A 7,944-nucleotide genomic window follows, 5' to 3' on the forward strand; every position below is an offset into this window, starting at 1 on the left:
TGGCCAAACGTAAGCCCGGAGGCGGCAGCAACTAGGATGTGATGTTCCTTCGTATTGCAACAAACACTGGTTGTCACTAGTATCAATACTGGGACAAGACATTCCTCGTAATGTTGTGGACATTTGTCTGACCTCTTTAATGTCCGAGAGAGTGAGAGTGGTAGCAAAGTGGTAGCAAAGCTTTATTTATTAACTGTTTTACTGTGGTTACATAAAGGAGAAAATTAATTAGACCTTTTTGTCATTTTTAATCTCCCCTGTATCTCCGCAGGTCTGTTTACCAACGTTCAAACAGTGAATTACAAAGAATAACACAACTTTTGGCTCTGTCAGCTTTTGGCCAAATAGGCAGCATCGCACAAAGGCACACACACACAAACAGCAATGAATTTTATGGTATCCATAAGGTCTAGAGCACACTATACAGCCTTCAAAAACAAAACATACTGCTCTTAGTTGACCAACATCCTTCCACTTGACTCTTGTCTCACCAACATTTCAGTGCACAAACTCAGAAGAGCAGGACAATTCAGGTAACTTTTTATTTTTCATTGTTACATTTTTAATTAAACTTTGTTTCTGAGACACAGATTTTGCAGGGACTATGCTTCATTTGATTTACTTCTACCAAGCAAGTGCTTTAGGTTACAGCTAGAGGATTAAGGTTGGGATGGAGGGAAGGGGTTTGATCTGCCAGTCCCAGAGAAGTAGGCAGGATGTGAATGCAGCCTGAGAGGCAATGTAGGAAAAAGAAGCACAGACAGGCCACTGTGTCAGAGGGAGTCTAACACAGAGCGGCATTTTGCTGTGGCTACTGTCTGTGCACTCATTTGTGCAGAGGAGAAAATGAGGACCGAGGAGGAGAGAACTTTATGTGAAATATGAGTGTTAGGAGACTGTGTACTCTGCAAAGACAGATGTAGGTCAACTAAAGCCAAGAAACTGGTAAATTCTTCATGTGTAGTACAAATGTAGAGAGGCTGAAGTAGCACTATTCAATCATAATGTCTAGATATCTAAATATTAACATTCAGGAAATCAACTATCAAGAAATACCATATACAAAGCAGTAAAAGGAAACATCAAAACCTAAATAAGCTCTGAAGTAACTTAATGTTGCAGACTCCCAGTTTTTATCATGAAACAATATTGACAATGTGGGGAAAAACAAACTTAATAAGCAGGACACCAAACAACTGATTCAACCTGTATCGTAGCAATATATAAAGTAAATACAACTCGACTTATTTTCATGAGCTGCTATTTTAAAACTTCCTCTAATGTAAATCATGTGTAGTGAGACACAACAGTGCTGAGTGAGGGCAGAAATGGAAGTACAGTACATATCACAAGATCATTACCACACTAGAGTTTAAATGTCAATAGCCCACAAAAAAAATTTCATTAGTGCACAATCACAAGTATGAAATCTAATTTACTCCACCTCAATCACAAGACTAACCTTGTAAGTACATCAACTGACTGAAACGATCTAGAGAAAGTAAGTGCTAAGGTCAACAACATTTATCCTGGTCTGTGCAGACAGGACTTGCACCGGTGGCTACATTCACGACTGCTCAGCAAAATGAAAATAAAACTAATAGGGTACTACAGCAATTCACCTGATCAGCTTAAACCACACACTGCTGCGGTTGAAAAAAGTGATAAATTAGAATGTCACCCTTTCGCGTCTTTTGTTTCTCTTCACACTAATACAAAAAACAAGGGACAAAATTAAGATAGCACAAACAAAAAAACAAATCCACCAAAGACAGTCAGAGAGACACTCGTGCAACCTCTACATGCACCAGACGTTCAGCCTTGGATGAAGACAACAGCCCAGGAAGTAAATCACAAAAGAGATAAACAATGTCCCACCCGACCACACACACATACACACACACACGATATTGAGATTTCAGCCCTTTAGCTCACATTCTTACCCATAAAAATGTAAAAGTCAAAGAAATACAAGGTTATCAGTAGTAATGACTTGTAAAGTCTTGCAACAACAAGACTTTGAAAGGCTAAATGTAAGTCAAGTCCTTTGTCACCAAATGAAAACAATAGCTCAAATCATCAAGGCTAGTCACAGATTAAGTATTTTTTGCAGTGGTATCTCCAATTTCTTTTGTCTTACTCAAGAACTAAGTCTAATCCCCATGAAGAGGATAATCCTAAAGGATAAACCAAACTGCTTTGTGTCTCTGCTTCTTCCTGAAGTGATGAATCTGCCCTCTTCATGTTCCTCCTGCTAGAACGCAGCGTAAACCCTCTGGGAAGAAAAAAAAGACTCATTCTGAGCAGGACTGCTGAGCGCAGTCTCACACATACACAAACTGCCATTCAGCGTCGTGTGAGTCAGCACGTTCCAGCGACACCTGCTCAGAGGTCAAACCTGTTAGGATGATTCTTGATTTTACTGATGTTTATTGACAAAAAGGCTGTGCAGCACCTTGCCTCGAAACTTCTTTAACGTGTCCACCCTAAAACACAAACACAGTCTGACTAATTGTGAATAAAACACATGCACAAAAGCCAGTTTCGTGATCAACATTGTGCGTGACTGGTTCAACTGGGAAAATCTGGTTTAGCTGGATTTTTGCTTCTGCGCTGTGGTGTTCTGGTCATCATGCTCAAGATATCTATTGTGTTGGAATGGATTTATGATTACCAGCTGTGACAACAGGGTATTGTTTTCACCGTGTGAATATGTGTGTGTGTGTGTGTGTGTGTGTGTGTGTGTGTGTGTGTGTGTGTGTGTGTGTGTGTGTGTCTTCATGGCCAAAAGTTGTCCTGGAGACATCTACTGTAGCTGGAACTACCACAGAGGTGGTTTAGAGTACTTTGGCAGGTGTCTGTCTGCCTGAGGACGGATTTTGTCACAGCAACAGCATCATAACCGTGCAAGATACAGTTATAAAACTTTACAGGTGTGTAACTGGGATCAAAATGAAGGCCGAGTTTGAAGCTGGGTGCAGTCCGACCCATGTGTACCGAGTTCTCGTGCAATAATGTAGTAATGACTACTGAGTACTCATGGGTCACAATGTCAACATGTTGACAAGCGTCATATTTGGTGCCATTCCACTGCATGATGGTCTCTGGTTCATTTTAATATTTAACCTGTTAGAGGTGGAAACACACCTGTCACGAACACTATTCAGGTGTGCAAGAGATTTTTGATGACCTAAGATTTAACCTGTAGACTGCTTTAGCAGGTCCAAGATACTAGATTATTAAGTTGCACATAATCAGGACTATACTTTGATTTTAGATAGTTTGTTTCAAAGCAAACTGTTTTTATATTCTTTCAGCCAGTTTGTGCTGCGGTGCATCTTAGACAGATGACAGAATAATTTGTAGTCTGGTGTTACTGGTAAGGAGAACAATACTGAGCCCTTCTTCAGCTTGCTGAGTGACTTGTGTTTGCTAATTTTGTCTTCACCATAATTTCACTACTAGTAAACACTACTGGAACAAGAAACACAGAGGAGAAAACAAGAAGCAAACAAAGCTGACCAATCACACTTCTTGCAATCTGAGTACGGTCCTCCATAACCCTGACACGCAGTTACAAATAATGTAGTTAAGGAAGAGCACATCAGTTGCAGCTAGAAAACCTCCACATCCCCACCACACAGCCCAACCATAAAAATAAATCCACCTTTAGTTGCAGACAGGAATTACACAGAATTAAACCAACCAACTATGAACCTTTACTTTTTCTATGTTCAAAAACACAAGCAGAGCTGCATCTAAACTGGGATCCCAAATTACCCTTCAAAATACACAATAGTATCTTTAGCAGAGATTTAGAGAATTAAGTTTTTAGAGATCATTTTTAAATTACCATGATTGCACATTTTGACAAACATAAACACAAATATAGTAACTGATCAATATCTTTATTACTTATTTTTTATTCGCCAACAGCATGCTGCTATAATGGTGCATATGTAGCAGGCTTGTTCTGGTCCCTGCTGACTAATGTGCACTCATTAAGACCATAAGGCAATCAAAGCAGAGCAAAACAATACAAAGGCTGTGCAACAGACAGGCTCCTGATTGGCTACCTGTTCTCTGTTATAAATTATAAATACAGTATTGTTTCTCTGTTGCCTGGATGGTTGCCTGGACTGGTGTTAGCTCAACCGTTGCCTTATCCCCATGTGGCAACCAACACGCTGCAGATATAAGACGCACAAAAAGATAGGATAAACTATGCAATTGCGAAAGTGTTTGAGAAACCTATGAGCATCTCTACATTAAAATGCTTCACACCCTTCCTTACTGTGCAGTATAGACAAGATAGGATTTAACACGTAGCAAGACACACGTTAACAGGAGATGTACCGTAATTATTTCTCCACATCTAATCTGCCCTTACAGCCTTATTCATTATTTTATGTTTATCAGCCAATGACAGATCAGCCAAAACATACATTTCATGTAAAAAAAAAAAAAACAACTACAACTTCACTAATTCATGTCTACTCATGTTACATTTCCTTTAGTGTGTGTTTGTCCTACCCCTACTGCGACATTCCTCTCAGCTATGTTGAAACCTGGCTTTTAGGACATGCCTTGCAAAATCTCTTTCCTGTTCCCTTAAATTTAACCACAGATCTCAAAAAATATATTGCAGAGTTGAAAAATCTTTTAAGGTGTTCACCACCACATCAACACGCATAGAAATCTCTCGTCTATGCATGGCTGCCTCACTCTTCTGTTCTGCTGGGAGGAAGGCAATCTGACAATACAATGTGAGGCTTCCCTTTCCAATGGAGACCATCAGCATAGCAACTAACTAAGGAGGTAATTGAAGCACCTTAGGGAGGAAGACACATGACAAAATGACATGGAGCAGGCCATTCTCTCTGGAGCTGTAATACCAGAGAGAACAGCTTGATGTCTCATGTAACATAAAATCGGCAAGTGTCTTCCTTCAAAATTGTGAATTCCTTCAATGCCTAATTTCTCCCAAGTGGTAGTCAAAACATTTTTAAATTACCAAAACACAGGATAAGAGTGTGCATCTATCTTAGTGTAAGCACTTTTTCCCGGCATCATCACTGTTAGAGGCCAGTTGATGCAGCAGTGCAGCAGCAGTGCCTCTGAGGGATATGTCTGTCAGGAAGAGCAGATAAACAGCCTGCTGTGTCAGTGCAAACCTTGGTGTCAATGACCTCCAGTGCACCAAGCTTTAAAGGACAAAGCTTTTAGTTTAGTCTGTCCTGCGAGTCAGATGTGAATGGGGATGGCGGCAGTAAGAAGCCAAACAGGCAGGGGAACATTCCCACTGTTTGCTGAGGCAGTTAAACACGATAGGAGGTGACTTTAAACTACACCTTGACTGAGATAAGTGGCGCTGTGGGGATCCAGGTATTGGTTTAGAAATCTTACACCTTAGTGAACCTGAAGGGCTTCACACAGTAGTGCTCTACATCTGACCTGCATCTGTTTTTTTGTTTTTTTCGGGGGGGGTTGGCTTTAGGTGTGCCTCTTACATTTCACCTTAGACAGAACTAACAGTCGTACTACTGTTATACCAGATAACACACTAGTATTGCTTGCTAATATACTGGAAAGAGCCCAACAGTAGTAAAATGCATATACCGAATGTATTACTCAAATGTCGAGTTGTGTGTTGTTAATAAAATATTCACTGACAACTTAACATCTCCCTACATAACTGTTACCTCAGTGCCAGTAAGGAGAACCCATCCCAAATACGCTACCGTGAACTGTTTGCTTGCTAACATTAGCGCAAACAGTCTGGCAGTTGAACTAGCTTGACGAAATTAAAACTCACTTAACCTCGGCGACAATTTCAGTTGAGAGCAAGGTAAGTAAATAAGTGTACCGGGTTCAGTTCATCCTTAACAACAACAACACACCAAGCTGACCGTCCGAACTGTGACAGGACGTCAGGGAGCTTTCTGACAGCTAGCGTTAACGTTAGCGGGCGGGCTAAACAAAAAAAAGGTGGCTAACTAGCACAGCTAACAACCTTCCTTGTACACACAAGGCAAAGCGAAATTAGAGGTCGTGAAAAGACAGCAGGAGGCCGTAAACAGAGCAGTGAGATGTCTTGCGTCTTACCTCGGCGGTCTGTGCAGGGGGAATGTTTTGACGAGTCCAGAGAGATGAGCAGTAATTTACTGTGCAGCCTCGGATTGACACAGAGGCGGAAGTCGCTGGCAGTGGGGGCGGGATTAGATCAATGATAGACATGGTCCGCAGCCAATCAGATGTTACACACGGAACGCTTGACCAATAACAATACAGATAGTAAATAAATGATCATGTAAACCAATTTGCAATACTTCCCTTGTAGTTTGAAATGTTTTGGTTTACCTGTTTTATCTAATGTTATTAATCCTTCAATCACCGACTCACAAAATATGGATTTATATTAAGTTTTGTTAGATAAACATTAGCCTGGACTTGTGACATTCGACCTCTTTAGCTCAGTTATTAAGTTAAGTTAATAATGATTTTCCCTCACAAGTATTTTGAAGCTTTTTGTGTTAATGGTGATATTTCACGTTAGCGGGGCCAACATAAAGTCAGGTGGATTGTGTAACATAGGTGGCCACTGAACACCACACCCTGATGGTTTCATATTCCAGACATCCCCTCATTATCTCTGAAAGCAGATTAACTGAACATGATGAGAATGACTGGAATTATGTCTCTGCATTGGATGTGGATGTTTCATGTCAGTAGCTGATGATGAGGGTGATGACAGTAAAAAAGATAAATATGATAGAGCGAGGGATTTATGGTAGAGTTTTAAACTTCTGCATCTTTATTAAATCTTTGTATCCTAATTAGATCTTTTTTGTTGTCTGAACACACTGAGAGGTGATGTTTGATTATGTTTTATATTTTTGAAAAAAATCAGAGGTTGATCGTGAACCATCAAGTAATTCTAATTAATCAGCCTTTAATGGCCTTTGGATAGTTGGTGTTAATTTCAAGCCCAGTTTATAAGACATCAGCTTGGCTAGAGTTTATTATCTCCCTCATCAATAATGTAGCCTGTCAGTCATTGATATGTTTGATACAGTTCACTGCCTGCTTAGAGAATAACACGGGCATGACAAAGAATGAGGCATATCTTCTACATCGACAGTAACTCCAATACACTCAGTCTTTCTGTGTACAAGGAAAAGATATCACAAATAGCCTCAACTGTTTGAGCTGAGCTCAATGATAGCCATAGCACTACAGAAAGTAGTGGAAAAATCTTACATCTTTTCCTCGCCATTAAAACTTAAATCTACACACGACTGCACACAGAAAAGTATAATCTCCAATAATGATTTGCTGTTGTCGTAGGCTGCAGCAGACAGACGAGCAGTGTGTTTCCTTTCCCACCATTACATAACAATCATAATGGTGTGATGAGAAGAAAAGAAAAGGGAACAGAGGATAGGATGAGAAAGAACAGGAGAGGAGGAGGGAACAGACAGAGCAGAGGAGAAAATGGTCTCTATTCAGGCTCACAGTGGGACGCTTAGTGCAGCTCATACACAACCACAACCACACACGCACACACAAAGGCACAGTCATGCACTGTACATACAGATGCTCAGACCGGCGTACATAATGTGCAAACATGCAACTAGCAATGTGGTAATAGTGGTGCTTGCCATTTGAAAAATATTCCATCATACAGGCAAAAAGGAAGGTCAACAGGGCTGCCATTGTCTACAGTCTACACACACACTCCTGTGCGAGTCAGACAGAGATGTAAATGACACGCGTTCTCATCTTTTACTGCCTGAGAGCTTCCTGAAGTGAATAAACAAGTCAAAAAACAAAAACATTCTTTGATGTGGTATCAGTTAAAATAAATAAATAAATAAAGAGTAAATGATTTTCCTGAACCTCAACATCAAACTTTGCACTTAAAAAATTTGAATAGTTTACTTC

General features: G+C 40.2%; 1 protein-coding gene across 2 annotated transcripts in view; it reads right to left on the reverse strand.

Moving 5' to 3' along the window:
* The window catches only part of LOC139620094 (oxysterol-binding protein-related protein 2-like), a 28,621-nt gene extending 22,392 nt beyond the window's left edge, over positions 1-6,229 (reverse strand). Inside the window, exon 1 of one of the 2 annotated variants that reach the window (XM_071475281.1) lies at positions 6,106-6,229. The gene's annotated coding sequence lies outside the window, so the exon portion shown is untranslated. Of the gene's footprint in view, positions 1-2,140; positions 2,163-6,105 lie in introns of those variants that run through there. The other variant, XM_071475284.1, reaches the window with a different exon arrangement.
* Positions 6,230-7,944: the final 1,715 nt, after the last annotated feature.

Source organism: Trachinotus anak, unplaced genomic scaffold, assembly GCF_046630095.1.
Source record: "Trachinotus anak isolate AG129_WGS33_773 ecotype Australia unplaced genomic scaffold, CSIRO_AGI_Tana_v1 ptg000004l, whole genome shotgun sequence".
NCBI classification, from domain to species: Eukaryota; Metazoa; Chordata; class Actinopteri; order Carangiformes; family Carangidae; genus Trachinotus; species Trachinotus anak.